This window comes from Narcine bancroftii, chromosome 2 (assembly GCF_036971445.1).
Source record: "Narcine bancroftii isolate sNarBan1 chromosome 2, sNarBan1.hap1, whole genome shotgun sequence".
Lineage (NCBI taxonomy): Eukaryota > Metazoa > Chordata > Chondrichthyes > Torpediniformes > Narcinidae > Narcine > Narcine bancroftii.
In genome coordinates, this window is record NC_091470.1 from 180,755,319 (window position 1) to 180,773,617 (window position 18,299).

Here is an 18,299-nt window from a genome sequence, read left to right on the forward strand (position 1 = left end):
GCCTTGCCCACTTTAGTCTTCTCAGGAAATACAGTCACTGTTGCACCTTCCTGACAAATGAGAATGGCTGGACTGAAGCACAGGGATATTATAACCAACATTTTGGCCCCGAGCCCTTTGTCAAGATACAAGCAGAAGTAGGATTGGTTTACATGTAGTTTTGCCACCTAGTACAAAGGCTAAAGGAAGGAGAGTAGTTCAAAATTACCTCAGTCCCAAGTGCTGCAACAGTAGAGGTGAGTTTAATAGCTTTGAACTAGCTTATAAATGATAGAGAAATAATAATTAAAAAAAAAAATCACAGAAGGTTGAAATACAGTGGCCGGTAGCCTTGCCCACTCCAGTCTTCTCAGGAAATACAGTCACTGTTGCGCCTTCCTGACAAATGAGAATGGCTGGACTGAAGCACAGGGATATTATAAACCAACATTTTGGCCCCAAGCCCTTTGTCAAGATACAAGCAGAAGTAGGATTGGTTTACATGTAGTTTTGCCACCTGGTACAAAGGCTAAAGGAAGGAGAGTAGTTCAAAATGACCTCAGTCCCAGGTGCTGCAACAGTGGAGGTGAGTTTAATAGCTTTGAACTAGCTTATGAGAAATAATAATTTTAAAAAAATCACAGCAGCCATTGGAAGAGTTTTTCATCCCTTGATGAAGGGCTCAAGCTCAAGACATTGGTTATACATCTTTATCTTTGCTGTCTAAAGAAGGCAGTTTGACCTGGTGAGTTTTTACTGACATGGGAGTTCCCTTATTTACAGGATCTTTATCATTAAGGTGAAAGATCCCAAGACATCCAACCTGGCCTGTGGCAGATTAAACCTCAACCTCACTCTGTTGCAGACAGGGATCCAAATTCATTCTGGTCAGATTGTGAAAATGCAAATGGAACAGTAATTTGCCAGCAAATTTCTGAAACTTGTAAAAATGGAGAAAAGGCATTGTTTGTCCAACTCATAAATGAGATTAATGTAATGAGAAGTAGAAACTTAAAACCTGTCAAAGGGTAGTTATATTTATATATAAAAAAAAAACAGAAAATTTTTTAACAAGTGATATTATCTAGATCTAAAGATGTACTACAAGGGTATGGATTTTAAACCAGCAGCTCAGAAGAAATTGTTAACCATTGGAGAAGAGAGTCATTTGAAGTCAGACACAAACCCCTTTTTCTTAAATAAAAAAGCTGCTCTTGTTGGGTGCTGGGAAAGTTCAAATTTAAACTCTGGGCCCAATGTTTTTTTTCTTCATTCAAATATTCACCAGATCTTCTGGAGAGTAGATACAGATATCAGGAAAGGACAAAAGAAAAATAAAGCAAAAATATTCAGGTCAGGCCACATCTGTGGGAAGAGACAATGTTTGCGTTTCAAGTCTCAAAGACCCTTCGTTGGGACTCAGTTCCGGCTAAATAATCTTCAACGCAAAAAGGACAAGAATCGAGAAACACCTGGGTACCTCTGGCCATCCTATATCCCTACTGCAGCCGAAACCAAGAATGCATGATTTCTTTTATGACCTAGATTGCTTCTTCAGTGAAGGTGGCATGAGAATTGTGGTCAACAATTCCCAGGTCTCCGAAAATGGATCTTTTTTTTTTTAAACCCAATTGGAGTCCAACTCAACAGGTTTTCTCACATGAGCAATTAAATGGGGTCAGGATTGGCCATAGCTCTGATGCTCTTGAATGAAAGTAAAAACATACCGAAATGCTGGAGTAACTCAGCTGGTCTTGCAGCGTCCATAGGAGATAAGAGTATTGCTGCCATTTCAGGCCAGAGCCCTTCTTGCTTATTCCTTGAAAGTTTCAGGCCTGAAATAGCAGTAATTGATCTTTACCTCCTATGGATGCTGTAAGACTGGTTAGAGTTCCTCCAGCATTTGCAGACTTCCGTGTTTCACTCTTCAATGAATGAGTAACCTGCTGAGTTTCACACTCCAGGACAGTTATCATCCAGCAATTTATTCCACCCATGTCCACACCAGAGGAAGGTTAATTTTTTTCCTATTTTCTGCCCCACTTTTAAAATAATCAGATTCTTCTGGTTTATACCATGAAGTACAATCTCCAGAGTGAGAACACTTCAGATGTATAAATAAATGGCTGACAGAACTGTTGTAACAGCAGCTCTGACACTGGGAACTCAGGAGAACAGACAGCAGAAACAGCACTGTTCTGCTGGGTTCAAATGCCCAGACCTCATGCCAGTGGATTCCTACAGGTTTTAAACAACCTGTTAAAGTACCAGAGGGTGTTTTATCTTAAAATCCTGCAACCCCCAGCTCGATGCCCAAGATGGCAACACCTGTACTCGGCAGGAGCCACGAGGAGTGGCAGATTCCAGGGAGAAGAGGACCAGCACAGAAGAACACAGCCCCAATGAGAAGCTGCAGAGGGAACAACCCAACAGGGCAGTGACCGCTGCGGCAGACCGGCGAGGGGCTACAGGTGGTGGGTGACTTGCAGTCAAGGGACTCCTGGAACCTGGATTCATGAGGGCATTGAGTGCAAGAGAGGCTCCTGAAGGGACCAGGTGCTGAAGACTTCCTGATTGTGTCAGAACTTTGAATCTGGACCTCAGGTTGCAATGGATGAAACAAGATTCTGTGTGGTTGTAGAAGCTCTGGATGTGAATCCACAGTCTTTAAAGGGACACTTTCACTTCTCTCTTACTGTAAGGAGTGCTGGACAACACTAATGATAACTCTTCATCTGCCTTACGGCGAGCAGAAGGAAAATTCAGGTTCTTGTGCTTGAAGGGCTCAAGTCTGAAACATTGCACTTTCTATAGCAAAGATAGATACACAACCATTGTTTGACCAGCTGAGTTTTTCCAGCATTATTTTCACTTCAGTGTCTGCAGATTTGTGTTTTACTTCTTGTACTTTGAATCCTGATTTCTAACACAATCAATATTAGCCTTCAACAGTTGATATATGAACAATGAATGTTGGGCTAAAAAGAAACAAGACAAAAAACCAAACCAAAAGACAAGCATACCGCCCCTGCCCCCCAGCTCTGAAAGCCTGTAATAAAATCCAGCAGCAAGCTTAAAACCCACCAACCATTAATGGAAATTCAATCTGCCTAATACCTCAGCATACACAATGCTGCATTAACCAGTCATGCAGGAAGTCGCACAACTATTCACCCAATTTTCTGACAAGGAATTGTTTACAACAGTTGGACAAAACCTGGAGTTTGGGATTATTGAAATCCAAGAACAGAAAGAGAGGAAAAACTTGTAACAAAAAAAGAGTTAAAACTGAGATTTACGTCGACAACTGGAGAGCAAGTAGCATTCCATAATGGCAGCATAATAAAACTTCATAAATCATCCTTCCTACTCAAATCTCCATAAACCATGAGATGCCATAACCTACTCTGCTCGTTGCTCCCAAGACAATTTAATTTAAAAAAAAAACTACTGCCCCACCCTGGAAATAACAAATTGTTATTTCATTGAAGTCCAATGCTGTTACAGCACCAGTGACACTGGTTCGAACTCAGCGCTGTCCGTAAGGAGTTTGTACATTCTCCCCTTGTCAGCGTGGATTTTTTTCTGGGTGTTATATTGGGTGGGGGTAGAGGTCAATTGTATTGTAATTGGGCGGCACGGGCTCATCGTCCAAGGCCTGTCACCTTGCAGAACGTCTAAATTTAATAGTTTTAAAAATTAAAATTTTTAATTTGGTCTATTTCATAATTTCAAGGCCATTTGCTTCCTTTTATGAAAAATCATGAAATAATGCAGATGGAACCCAAAATGATCTTTGCATCTATGCAAAGTCCCAGAACAATCTCAATACCATCCTCTTATTTCCTTGTACACCTGCAACTTATTTACTCAGATGATTAATTCAGCTTCAACTTGATTTGCTAATAATTGGCCCACCCGTAAATTTGAGGAACAACATCTCATCTTCCGACTGGGCACCCTCCAACCAGATGACATTACTATCTACTTCTCTGGCTTTTGGATCTCTCCTTTGCCTAGGCACTTTTAAGCTGCAGCACCTGGGTAGCTCTCTTGGAACCCAGGTGCAATTAGTGGGGCAAAGGTGCTTCCAGCACCTTTTAAGCTGCAGGGGGAATCGACCCATTAAATTACCAACAACATGGCTATTTAAGGGGGACTCCGCCCCCACGATGACACGTCACGCACTCAGGAGAACAATTGGTAAGTTTCCCCTGCCACCCCCCCCACCAGCTGCCAATCACCCCCTCCAGTCACCACCCCACCCCCAGTCAGTCGTAACCCCCCACCGTCAATCAACACCTACCCATTCAATCGCACCCCCAGCAATGTCCCACTGCTGCAAACGTTGAGCGGTTACAACCGGAGAGGCTGTCCCCTCCCGATCATGGCAGGCACTTCAAGCCACTGGAGGACACAAGTTTCCGACTACCTCGGAAGTAGGTCAGGGTCCCAGTTGGATTTGGACCACACTGACTAGGTCAGACCCTTTTTCAAGGGGTGCTAACTGGGCAAATATCCCATTTTACAAGGCAGCTTGAAAGGTCCTCCTGTCTCATTTTGCACAAACATGATCATTTCCACCTAGACCCTTATCACATCCAATTAACACCTTTTGTTTGTTGGATTCCTCCCCAATTATTTAAGTTCTGAGACACTGATAATATCCTGCTTCTGCCTTTTCTGATTTTTCCTTGAAGGGTTCAGACTCAAAACATTCCCCCCCCCCCCCCCCCCCCCGCCAAAGGATCCTATAGATGCTGAATAAACCAGCTGAGTTTCTCCAGCATATTGATGTTTTTAACTACAATCACAGCGTTTACAGACTATACTGTTTCTCCAGGACTACCAGCACACCCGCTTGAAAAATCTGGAGCATCCATTGATAGAGAAAACTTGCACATTCCATACGAACAAGCACCCAAAGAGGAGATAAAACTCATCTTGGAGGGAAGCAGCACTAATTGCTGTGCAACTGTGCCGCCGCCCCTATATCTAGCTAATAGTTTGCATACAAAGTCTTAATGAACATATTCACTAAACATGGAACATGCATGTTTTGCTTACGATATTAGAACACTGCTTGAAACAATGTTTTGTCACCACTTCAAGTACTGCACTGGTCAGAATTATTTTAAATTTTACGTGGTTCAACTTCAGGAAAATTGCTCCTGGCTCACTTTACCGTTTATTCTACCTATAATTTTCAGAGAGGGGCACAAGCTGCAGTCAGTTGTAGACTTTTTGCTGCTCTGGTACTTCTAGGTTCCAGGCCCACTCAGTACTAACATAATACAATGAAGTCCTAAAATCCAGACCAACCGAGAATATGAACCTCGAAAACTCTCAAACTTTTAACATTTAGCGGGCTTTTGTGAGCACGTGCAAGCACCATACATGCACAGCAACCATGTTTAATATAACTTTTTTTTTTAATATATAATCACAAAGAAATTCATTTGTATACTGTATTTTTATTTTACCTTTTTTTTAAACAATTCACACATTACACACTTTTTTGAGGTGAGAAAAAGTTGTTTACAATTTTGTCAAGTGTTGGCTTTATTTTTCTTTAAAACTGCTCATTTTATAAATAAAGCACACAGTATTTGCTAATGAATAAACTATCAAAATTTACCTGTTCATCTCTTTGTTCCTCCTCAAATTTGAATTTTAAAAGTACTGCCCAGAATCTGAACCAACCCAATCCAGATTTTAGGATTTCTACCAGAGGGTGCAGGAGATGCTGTCCCAACAAACAGTTCTGCTCACATACCTAAATGTGCGCATACGTACATTGCTTGACCTGCTGAGTTTCTCCAGCATTGTTTTTACCTCAACCAGTGTCTGCAGACTTGAGAATGTCTAATGTTGTTAGAGAAAAGGCACCAATACCAAAGAAATCAAGTCTGTACGAAATCAGCTCAATCAATTCTCCCCCACTCCCCCCAAAAAAATAGAAAGATAGTGATCCCATGATGCAGACTGTTGGGAGACCAGCATTGCCCAGAACTAGGAAATGAGCTGCTTTGCTCTTTGAATGAGTGCCAATGAACCTTTTAAATACAATCAGAGCACTAACAAGGCTCCATTGTCTCCACACCTTGCCCAAGCAGCGCTCGCAACTAGATTTTAAAGGTAGCAAGGATTTGAACATCAAACCAGAGCTCCCCCTTACAAACTGCTGACACTTCTGTTACAAAATAAATTAGCCAAGATGTTGAGAAACAAATTGAATTTGCACTGCATCAGTTGACCTTTTAAACTACTACAAATTGACAAAGAAATCATACTGAAACCTTGTGCTATTCTTTAAGCGAATAGTAAACACAGACAGCATTCTTGTCACATCCAGATAATCAGGTTTTCAAAGTGAAGGCTGCTGGGAAAATGTGCAGTCTGTACAAAACTGCAGAGTTGTTAAACTCAGTCCAGCGACATCTCAGGCACCAGTCTTCACTCCTTTGAGGAAATCTGAACATCGACAAGAGGCTGTGTCTTAAGAAAGCAGCTTCTATCCTCAAGGACCCCCACCACCCAGGACATGACCTCTTCACACCGCTGCCATCAGGAAAGTGGCAAACGAGCCAGAAAATGAACTCCCAGCAGCACAAGGACAGCTTCTTCCCCTCTGCCATCAGATTTCTGAATGGTCAATGAACCAGACTCTGGCTTACTTTCTGCTATTTTCTCACACTATTTAATTATTTTGAAAAGTAATTTATAGCAATATTTTCAATATAATACTGCCACAAAACAACGAATTTTGTGACATTCTGATTCTAACACACTAAGCCATTCAGCTACTGAGAATTTAGCCATGAAAAAAATGCTCTAAACCTGACATCCTCCATAATTTTTTTCCCATGGCCATTTAGGAGTCTGCTCAAAGTTTATGGGACCCCTTTCCTGAAAGTTTAGTTGGTCTCTTCAGTACATCTCTCCTACTGACTACATATTGCATGATTTCAGTCCATGGACCCCCTTAAATGTGCAATGACCCACCAGGGGGGGGGGGGGGAGCGCAGCGTACCATCTCGTTGAGAATGGCTGCTCCAGAAAGTGGAGCATTTCAGTTGAATGTGACCAAAAAAAAAACCTTGAAGGCACAAAGGTGGCAAAGGAACAAACTGTAAACTGTAGGGAAAGAAATAAATTAGACAACTTCTTGCAGAACGATTGGACGACCCAAGCATTTTCTGAATAATCCTTACCATTGCATCTTGAAAATAGGCCCTTTGACCAACTCTAAGCATGATGCCTATCTCTACCAGACGTGGAGGATGGAGGAGTGATAAGCAAAGACGAGAGGAATCCTGCCCTTGCTGACTCATAGGATGAGCAGTGGGAAAGAATGGAGGGTCATGGACAGATGTGCATGGCAGCAGAGGGGAAGCCATGTTTCCTGAAGGAGGAACTCTCAGACTTGCATTGTTGTCCGACTTTAGTATGGTTAGCACAACACTGTGACAGCGCTAGGAATCAGAACCAGGGTTCAAATCCCACACTGTCTATAAGGAGCTTGCACATTCTTCCCATGTCTGCAAGCACTTTACCCCCGGGGGCTCAACTTACAGGGTGAAACGAGCAGATATACCAGATTAATGGTGCACAAGGATATTCAATACTTGCCAAATGAACCACATGTGCCATCCTTATAGCATGCAAAATATCCACCACATTTTAGTAGACAGATCTTTGTAGCACAATTGCATTTTTGACTTTTCTGTTGAACTAGCACAATTTGATCTTCTTGCTGAGGCAAGACAGCCACTTACTAACCTTGTCAGCAAATCTGAGGACTTCAATAAAAAGAGCAATAATAATACAAATAGAAAACTTCAGATCAGATTGGGGAATAAATAATGAACCATTATCTCTCAGTCTGGATGAAGATTATAGTAGTGAAGCCCCAGTTGTTTTTTTTTACATCAAGTGTTAATAACCTGGATGTAGGATATACACCATTTCAAAATTTGCATTTGAAAATAGCAGTGAGCCAAAGTGGTTCAAACCAAAGTGCAAACACCCTAGACTTTAAGAGTAAATACAAGAGAAAGGAGGTTACACTGAACTTTCAGTCCAGCCACACAACTCAAGCACTTCAAATGAGGAAGGACAAAAGCCACAGAGAGCACAGATGAGGAAGAGTCAGAATTGTAAAGGACAAACTCCTCTGGGCCCTCTGCATCCATGCAAGCCTTTTTGTCCACCACTAATACCAATTGGTCCATATTCTGTCTTGCCAACTTGAAGTGCCTATCCAAAGGTCTCTTAAACCTTATCCACCACCTCTGATCAATGTATTCTTAAAAGTTTCCCCCAAATTTCTTCACCTCTTCTCTTACCTTAAACCTACACCCACTTGTTTTTTGATACCTCTACATAGAGAAAAAAAATTCTTCCTGCTCTCTCTATACCTCCATCAGTTCCTCCTTCGCCTTGGAAATAAAAAGCCAACCTATCTAATATCTCGTCACAAGTCTGCCAGTCCAGACATTAGCCTGCTAAATTTCTTCTGCATTCGCTCCAGTACTGTACAAATCCCAAAATCCAGACTATTTGGGGATTATGTTGCTTCACATTTTCCCAGATTCTTGGGCAGTACATCTGTGGCGCTTACACAATAGCTGAGAGTTTGAGAAGACCAGATTCTCGGGTGGTCTGGATTTTAGGTGAGAGTTTGAGAAGTCTGGATTGTCATGTGGTTTGGGATTTCTGGTATCCAGATTTTCAGACTCTTACTGTACTGGAGAGAACGCAGTGGAAATTTAGCAGGAAATTTGTACATTCAAATCATTCCTATAGTGGCAACCAGAACTGCATACAACGTTCCAGATGTTGTTTAATCAATTTACGTCATGAAACAACTTCCCAATATATATCAACTTGCACTTTTCAGGATTAAAATCCATCTGCCAATGAGGAAAACTTTTCCACTTTATAGCTGGAAATCGATGATTTCTGAAGTTCTGAAGCACACAAGGAACAGACCTTATGGCAAATAAATACTGCTGTCATTCAACTATAAGGAAGGACACTTTACAATCTAGTGACTCCCTTTTACCAACTATATTTACCCTACTTTTATCTAATTTCCCCAAATTATCCACTTACAATCCACCTCTGCAAAAAATTATTATTTTTTTTTAAAATTGCACACTGCCTTGAAAGCCTTTATTCTCAAATTCTCAGCTGCCCTCAGGAACCAAAGTCTAATCTTTGGCCAACGTACCCACAACTGACAAGATTTCCTCCAAGTTCAGACACCAGTCAAGCAATTGAATTATTACCCAGAGATAGCACAGGCAGCTACCAGTATGAATAAAGGAAAATCAGTCACACTTGTGTTTAGGGACAGCACGAACTAGAATCCAAAACGACAACATGAGCAGAAAAGGAGAGGAGGAGTGTTGGCAGGGGATCCTGACACCTTTTTTTTTTAAACTAAAAAGATTCATTGTTAAATCTTCAGTTACATAATGTGCAACTCAACATTTTCAACTATTCTCACCAGCAGATGAAGAAAATGACAAGAACAGACCAAAAATCAACACAACTTGCACTGCTCCAACACCTGAGACAGCCATTTTTACCCAGAGCTCAGACAAAAGGTGGAGGAGCTACCTCACATTCCCAGTCTCAGATTTCCAAATTCTGCTTTTATTTGCGCATTAAACAAGAGAACTGGCATCGCCTCAAACCGTGCATCTTGGCGCCTCACAGTTTGGCGGGCAGTAACCTCCTTTGAAGAAGACCGCAGAGCCCACCTCACAGTCAAAAGACAAAGGAGGAAAAACCCAACACCCAACCCCAACCAACCAATTTTCCCTTGCAACTGCTGCAACCGTGTCTGCCTGTCCCGCATCGGACTTGTCAGCCACAAATGAGCCTGCAGCTGACGTGGACATTACCCCTCCATAAATCTTCGTCTGCGAAGCCAAGCCAAGCCAAGAAGAAGAAAAGAAAGAAACAAGAGAACTACTTTGGCACTACTCTGCTGTCCTGTGCAAAAGATAACCACTCTTTTCTTCAGGCAGATTCAATAACCATATTTTAAAATGTAAAATATCACAATATCTGCAGCAAAACAATGAATTTCTTAACATGCTCATGATAATAAGTTTTGATTCTGACATTCTGCAGACTACTATTCCCGAAAACCTGATATCTGAAAGGCCTCAGAGTCAAATACAGCCAGGGAGGGCTCCACTTCTGACAAAGGGCTTTAACCTGAAATGTTAGCTGTTTCTCCTCTGCTACCTGCTTGAGAATTTCCAGAACAGTAAAAAAAAATCCTAAAAACTAGACCGCTTGGGGATGAGGTCGATTCAGATTTCTAGATTCTCCAGCAGAGCTTCTGTTGTATACGCATAAGGCCCCAGAGATTGAGAAGTCCGGTTTCTCACGTGGTCAGGATTTCAGGCATCTGGATTTTTGCTGAACAGGTATACCCTGCTTTACGAAAATTTGCTTTTAATTTCTTTCCGTGTTCGCTATCGGAAAGAAATTTGAATGGGTTTTTCCATTTTATAAAAATATCCTTCAATAGTAGTCACTTTACGACATTTCAGCTTATGAAAGATTTCAAAGGAACGCTTTACTTTTGTAAAGCAAGGTAGATCTTTATTTTCTATTTTTATAATAGACTTCTGCTGTTCCCCCACATTACAGGAGTGACTAAGCTTTGAAGGCCATGAAGTTGTTTGGGGTTTCCTGCAAAGCCCAAAATACCAAAGGTTTTTTATATCAACAAGGAAAAGGGAATTAGCAGACTGGAATCCTTGCAGAGAATTCCCAGCAAGTCCACAGGTGCCCTACGAAAATAAGATGCTGTTTGTATAACTTGCTCATTATTGCAGAGAACTTGGTTGTTCAAGTTTACTCAAGGAAGGCTGAATTGTATTTTTAAGCTTGACCCGGGAATGTCAGCAACAAAATCAAGGAATAATTGATTGTTCTTAACCCCTGCCAATTGGAAGGGATTGTGGAATTCTAATTGCTAAACACCATCCGATGATTTCGTTTCATGTACAGTAATAGAAAGTGTGATCACGCGAGGCACAAAAATCTGCAGACTGATTGGAGGGAAAACAAATGCTGGAGGAACTCAGCAGGTATAGATCAGCTGGCTGAGTGGTGTCACAACAATAACCTTGCACTCAACATTAGCCAAAGCATGAAGATGACTGTGGACTTTAGCAGGAAATCAGGAGAACACGAACCAGCACTCATTGAGGGGTCAGCAGTGGCGAGGGTCAAGAACTTCACATTTCTGGATGCCAGCATCTCCGCCAATCAGTCCTGGAGCCTCCACTTTGATGGAATCGCAAAGGCGGCTTGCCAGCTGCTATACTTTGTGAGGAGTTTGAAGAAATTCATTTGAAGGGTCTCAAAAACTTCCACAGGTGTGGTGTGGAGAACATTCCGGTTGGTTGCATCACTGCCTGGTACAGAGGTGCCAATGCTGAAGAGGAACAAAGTCCACTGGATTGTTGGTGGGCTGCAACATCATAGGCACCAGTCTTCACTCCAAGGACCTCTACAAGAGGCAGGGTCTTAAGAAAGCAGCCTCTATCCTCAAGGACTCACCACCCGGGACATGCTTCTTCTCTCTGCTATCATCAGGGAAAGAGAAATAGGAGCCTGAAAACCAGCATTCAGTAGCACAGTTTGTTCCCCCTCTGCCTTTAGATTCCTGAATGAACAATGAACCACAGACACTTCCTTACTTTGCCTTTTTAAAAAAAAAGATGGTTTATACAAACGTTCACTCTGTGATGCTTCAGCAAAACAACCAATTCTGCTACATATTCAAGACAAGTTCTATTTTAGATTCTGTGGTCTCACAGTGTCCGAAGGAGGTAATACATAACCAAAGTTTCGGGCCTTCCTCAAACTCTCAGTAAAAAGCAGGCCTCGGGATTAAAAGGTTAGGGAGAAGGAAAGAAAGGGCAAGGAAAGGAGTGCAGGCCATCAGACAAGTGTTAATTGGATATGGAGAGGAAGGGAAAATCTTGCTTGACAAACCTATTGGAATTCTTTGAAGCAGAAGAGGCAGTGAATGTTGTATATTTGGATTCTCTGAAGTCCTTTGATAAGGTGATGGGCATGATATTACTTTATAAGAGCCCATGATAACACATTAGCGTGGATAGAGCATCAGCTGATGGCAGGCAGAATACAAGGATCATATTCTGGTTGGTAGCTAGTTGCTTGTGGTGTTGGGGATTCATGGTGTATATTAATGATCTAGCTTATGGAACAACGACCTTGTGGCCTAAGTTTGCAAATGATGCAAAGGCAGATGGAGGATCCGGTAGTGTTGAGGAAATAGGAGGCAGCATACCTTGAAGGGCTCAGGCCTGAAATGTTATATCTCTTTATATCCAATGAATGCTGTGAGTCCTACTGTGTTCCTCCAACATTTGTGTTTTTATTCCCACAGCCAAAGAACCAGATTTACTTCCAAAGACCTGATCCATTATTGTTGAAATGAACAAAAGCCACAAGACCAGATATGATCAGAATTTGTAACCTCAAGCAACTAGATTATGTCACAATGAACCGATGCCTCAAGTAATGATTCGCACTCCATGGAAAATTTGCAGCAATGATTACATCTGTTGAAAAGTACACAGTAAATGGCAACCAGGCAACTCATACAATCTTCAACATTTCCCGTCTACAATGGTCAGCAATCCCGGGATATCTAAAGCTACTTACATAGATGGAGTTAGCAAAATTTGGCTTTGCTTAATTTAATCAGAAGCAACTCAGAAAAAGAGCCCCAACCTGGGCTCCTGTCTCTGGCCAGTATTACTTGTAAAAGACCTTGCATAGTGACATCATAATTAAGGATCGTGGTCTTCCACAGCACAAGATCAGCTAGACAACCCAATGGGTCACAAAGAAAAACACAACCAACCCTACCAGCAAGGGAGAGAGGAAGAAAAAACCTAATTTTCCATCTTCATGAAGAACTTCACGCAAGGCACCATTAGACGAGTCCCTCAAGGTGCCCACTTTTGCAGTCATTCAGTTATTAAATGCATGAAAATAAAATACAGACTTTAAAGAATATCAATTTAAAAAAAATATTCATTAAAAATGAAATATTGGAAATATGGCATTTTGCCATTTAGACCAATGGCCCCGATTACAAAAACGATAACCAAATCCACAATGCTATGACAGAAAATTCAAATTGAATTTCAAATAGGTCACCAAAATCATTGCCCCAGTACAACACAAGAAGGCAATACAAGCCCATGATAGCAAACATCTTGAGAAATCCTGACCCAAGAGTGAACTCCAATTGACAAAAGTTGTGAGTTCACCAGAAGAAAGGTCTGCAGGACAGTGCAATCTCACTTCCGCAGCCATAATCTCATCTATGGAACAACCAAGGACAAGGACAAATCCCATTAGCATGGGATTCAAACTCCAGTTGTCTGCAAGGAGATTGTATGCTTTCCCCGTGTCTGCATGGTTTCCTCCGGGTGCTCCGGTTCCCCCCCCACCCCCACCAAACCCTTCAAAACATACCGGGATCGTAGGTTAATTGAATGCAACTGGGCGACCCGGGCTCGAGGGCCTGGTTACCATGCTGCATGTTTTTTTTTAAAAAAAAGCACAATTACTGTGTGCTTGTGGAAGAGAAGGAAAGACAAATATAATTATGCATAATGCAGTACCATTGCTACTTCTGTGAAGTCAGGCAGCGACATCAGGGACGTCAGCCTTCACTCCTTTAAGATGCTGCTTTTTGTCGATGTGCTTAAGAAAGCAGCCTCAATCTTCAAGGACCGTCTCTACCCAGGGCCACTCTGCTCCCATCAGGAAGGAGGTACAGGAGCACCACCACAGCCTCTTTCCCTCCACCATCAGATTTCTGAATGGACGATGAACCAGACACTGCTTCACTTTCTTGACTTTTGCACTGATCCATTTGTTTTAAAATGTAATTTATAGCAATATTTGCACCTGCAAAACTGCCACAAAACCAAGAATTTTGTGTCAGGTACATGACAATAAATTCTGGCAATGTGTTCTGCTGAACTAGGATTGTCTGAAATAACAAAGATGAGACTTTCACTTGTTATTTCTATAGGACATATACCAGTTCACAGAATAACCCATCTGCTGTTGAATTATTCCCATAACCCAGTATCTTCTCTCCCTCTTCCCCCCCCCCCCCCATCCACCGAACAATACCATTATTTCCACCATCTGCTGACACTAGGCTCAAATCAAGTCCCCAACTAGCCTGCCAACCTGCATTTCTTGGGAGGAAATCCACGCAGTTACAGGGAGAGCAGGCAAACTCCACACAGACAGCAACAAGAAGTCAGAATTGAACTGAGAGGAAGCAATTCTGCTCTCCAACTTTGGACAAATAAGAATGCAAGGTTTTAAAATTCTGATTGTAATATCAAAGTGTCGGGTTCAGAAGAGACAATTTTATTCTCATGAACATCACAAAATTTGTTGTTTTGTGGCAGCATCAAAGTTCTATAAACCACTTTAGAACAATAACTAAAAATAGACACTGAACGTTAAACTGTGTGGTTAATTCTTCATTCAGGAACCTGATGGTAGAGGGAAAGAAGCTGTTCTTGGTGGTTTTCAAGCTCCTGTACCACCACCTTCTCCTCCCCTCCCCTCCCTCCCCGATTAAGTTCCAGATCACAGGATCGTAACCTATCTGACAATCCAATGCACAACAGGAAGAATTGTAGGTAGTACCAGGTACCACTTCAGGGAAAATCTTAACGAAAAATAGCTCTCTTCTCTGCATCTATGGTCCCAGAGATCTATTCACTGCACTCGTGAGAAGCTAACTAATCTCCTGGTAATCTCCCTCCACCAGCTTGCAAGATTAGCTACCCATTTATCTCACTGCCATTTGTGAGATCATACTGCTGATAAACTGGTCATTGCATCTGCCTACAAAATAACTGGTCAACATATCAAAAACAAATGTAAAGCACATTTTTGGCGTCCCAAGGATGGTGCAAACACCATTTTCAAATTAGAACATTGTGCTTTAAGATCACATATCAACAGGCATAAACAATATTTGGTTATGCATTCAGCCTGCAACTGATGACATAATATTTGCCTCAATACCGTGGTAAAGATTTTGAAGAACTGGGGGGTAGAATATCAAAGCACTGGTATTGAGACAAACATTTGGGGGGGGGGAAGGAGGGGGGTGGGGGGGAGGAAATCAATGAAACAGAGGTACATTAGAGGATTGAAGAGTCACCAAACAGGTACACACACCAGGAGAAAGTCCAGTCAACTGGAATGCACAAGGGAATGGGTTGCAAACCGACATTAGATACTGAAATAAAACTGCATGAGAAAATTTTCACAAAGCAGATCGTGTTAAAAATACTCACAATACAGTTGGTTACTGTGCCGGTTTGAACTTTGCTAGAGACAGAAGGGGCAGGTGCAGCACTAATAAACAGCCCCTTTGTGAGTGGTGCATTCAATTCAGGAGTTGGGGAAAGGGGGGAGGGGGTTGGTGGGAAGGAAAGAAGAGGCAGTTAGGAGTTGTGGGGACCTCCATCTCAACAGAAGAATCTCTTTCCTATCTGGTTTCCACATTTCAAAAGTGCAAATGATTGCAGCTAATAAACATGATGTTTCAGGAACAAAACACAAGCCCATATATTTATAATCTGCATTTAAAATACAGCACGTCCTAGTGGGATAGCTGGCAGAGTGTAAATAAAGGGATTATGTTTCAGTGTCTGTGGGCATTCAGACAGGACACCAGTACACACACACACAAAAAAACGATCTGGCAGAACCCAAAGCATTTCTTGCTTGAAATAACAACATTTTCTGAATTTAAAAAATTCATATTGATACGTAATCCAGACTTTTAGATAAAACAGGCAGCAAATTTCTCCTTAACACAGTGGTTTTTCTTTCTATTCACACCCACCCCCGAAGTGATCCCTTCCGAACCAGAGCACCCCCCATGGCATGCAATCCTTTCCTAACCACAGAGCACCTCTTTGGTATTGGATGCCCAAGATGCAGGGCACCCTGTAGTTAGTAAAGGGATCACTTAAGGTGGTAAATGAGTGGAAAGATTTTTTTTAAAAAAGCAAGTGCCTCTAGAACAATGCTCAATGAAGAGGCAAGACCTGGCCTTTTCTTCTTAATGTTTAAAAGAAAAGTAAATAAAGATAAATGGAAGGAGATGGTGAATATTTCGACCTCCAATTTTTAGCTAAAAAGTGTATTTTCGCTTCCAAAGCATCAACCTTTAATGACTGCTAATATAAATGGGTTGGAAGTGAAGAGATAGTTATAATGAGTGCTGATTAAAGCACCGAGGCCTTTTCTGGGTTCTAGTTATAGGGGTTGGGGGGGGGGGGGGGGGAGGAAGGGATGGGGGAAAGGAAGGGATGGGGGAAAGGAAGGGATGGGGGAAAGGAAGGGATGGGGGAAAGGAAGGGGCAGAGTCGGTACCCCCCCCATCCTTCCTTCCTTCCCTCCCTCCCTCAGGGGGTACCGGCTCTTCCCTGGACGATCAGGGTGGCCCTTGGAGCGGGGAGGAGGAGGAGGAAGGGGAAGGGGGGGGCGTGGGGAAAGGAGACGGCCATCTTGTCGCAAGATGGCGGCGCCGCCCGGGGCCCGCAGGCCGGGCGCCGCCGCGTCCCAGACTCCGCCGAGCCGGCGCCCGCCCACCCGCAATACTCACCCGGGCTCGTTCTCCTGGGCCGCCGCTCTGCGTAGATCGATGTCAAATAATAAATAAGGCGGCGAAAGCGTCCGGATGGAGACGGATTTCTGACCTCCCTTTCCCTTTTATTTCCGCTCGCTCTCTCCTTTCCCCCCTCCCCCTCCTAAACGGGGAAGAAAATACCCGGCTGCCTAACGGCCGCTCATTAGCATACATTATTCAGACGCCGGCCAATCCAGCGCCTCTTATTTACCTATATTAATCCGAACCTGCCCATTGGAGTGCTTGACGTTACGTGGGTGACGTCGGCATCTACTTAGCATAAATCAATGCCTGCTTGGGACGGGGAGAGTGGGCGTGGCCACGAATGTCAATCACTTCCACAAAATGATGCCTTTGGAGATGGCCTTGGCCAGATGTTATGCTTGGGAGGCGGATAGGAGTGTTAGTTATCTCTGTTTGGTGAGGTGAATACAGACACTATCTGCAAACCATCCTCACAATTTAGTGCTTTTAACCCATCATCATTTTTCTGGGCATAAAGCTTAACATTAGCCCATGTACTTAGTATTTCAAGATTCAGAACCAGAATTTATTGACTTGAACAAGTCACGGAATGCGTCGTTTTGCAGCAGCGTCACAGCGCGGACATTCATGTAAACCACCTGACAGAAATAAATAAAAACAGTGCATGAAAAGTCAAAGTCAGGCAGTGTCTTTGGTTCACGGATCATTCAGGAATCTGATGGCAGAGGGGAAGAAGTTGTCCTTGTGCTGCTGGGAGATCATCTTCAGGCTCCTGTACCTCCTTCCCGATTATAGCAGTGTGATTATAGCGGGCTGCTGAAGGCTCGCCAGCGGTTTGACTTTGTGAGGAGTTACGTCTCTGAAGGCTCTGGAATACCCGGAGGTGGACCGCAGAGAGCATTCACTGTTTGGTGTGAATGCTCAGGTCAAGCAAAAATCTCCAGAGGGTTGTTAACTCAGCTTGCGACTTCACGGGCAGCAGTCTTCACTCCATCGAGGACATCTACAAGAGGTGGTGTCTTAAGAAAGCAGCCCCTATTCTATTCTCAAGCCCCCCCCCCACCCCCCACCACATCTCTTCACTCTGCTACCATCAGGAAGATAAGCACTCAGCAGCACAAGGGCAGCTTCCCTTCCCCTCTGCCATCAGATTCCTGAATGAACAATGAACCGAAGACACTGCCTCACTTTAACTTTTTCTTTTTTCTTGCACTACTTTTGTTTATTTTGTCAGGTGATTTATATAAACAGTGATGCTCTGCAAAACAGCAAACTTTGTGACAATAAATTCTGATTCTGATTCTGGCCACTGGGAGTTATTGCAGCCACAAGGAGGTGAAATCACCCTGTTATTTATGCATCTTTTCAAAAGCTGCCTACTTATCTGCTCCTCAGTGTCCAGGTGGCTACTTGGGGCCTGTAGACTACTCCCAATGGAGTGATCACTCCTGTCCAGTTTCTGATTTCCACTCAGTAGATGATCCACCCACAACATCCTCCCTTTCTTCAGCTGTGACACTACCCCTGATTACCAAAGCTAGTCCTCCTCCCACCCCCCCACTTTTATCTCCCTCCCAGTGCCAGC

At 42.8% G+C, this 18,299-nt stretch overlaps 1 protein-coding gene across 8 annotated transcripts in view; it reads right to left on the bottom strand.

Moving 5' to 3' along the window:
* LOC138754719 (protein PRRC2A-like) overlaps positions 1-16,926 on the bottom strand; it is a 102,984-nt gene extending 86,058 nt beyond the window's left edge. For 5 of the 8 annotated variants that reach the window (XM_069919466.1, XM_069919464.1, XM_069919462.1 and 2 more), the window contains exon 1: positions 16,706-16,926. The gene's annotated coding sequence lies outside the window, so the exon portion shown is untranslated. Of the gene's footprint in view, positions 1-12,705; positions 13,105-14,727; positions 15,363-15,386; positions 15,462-16,705 lie in introns of those variants that run through there. The other 3 variants (XM_069919459.1, XM_069919461.1, XM_069919460.1) reach the window with 3 other exon arrangements.
* Positions 16,927-18,299: the final 1,373 nt, after the last annotated feature.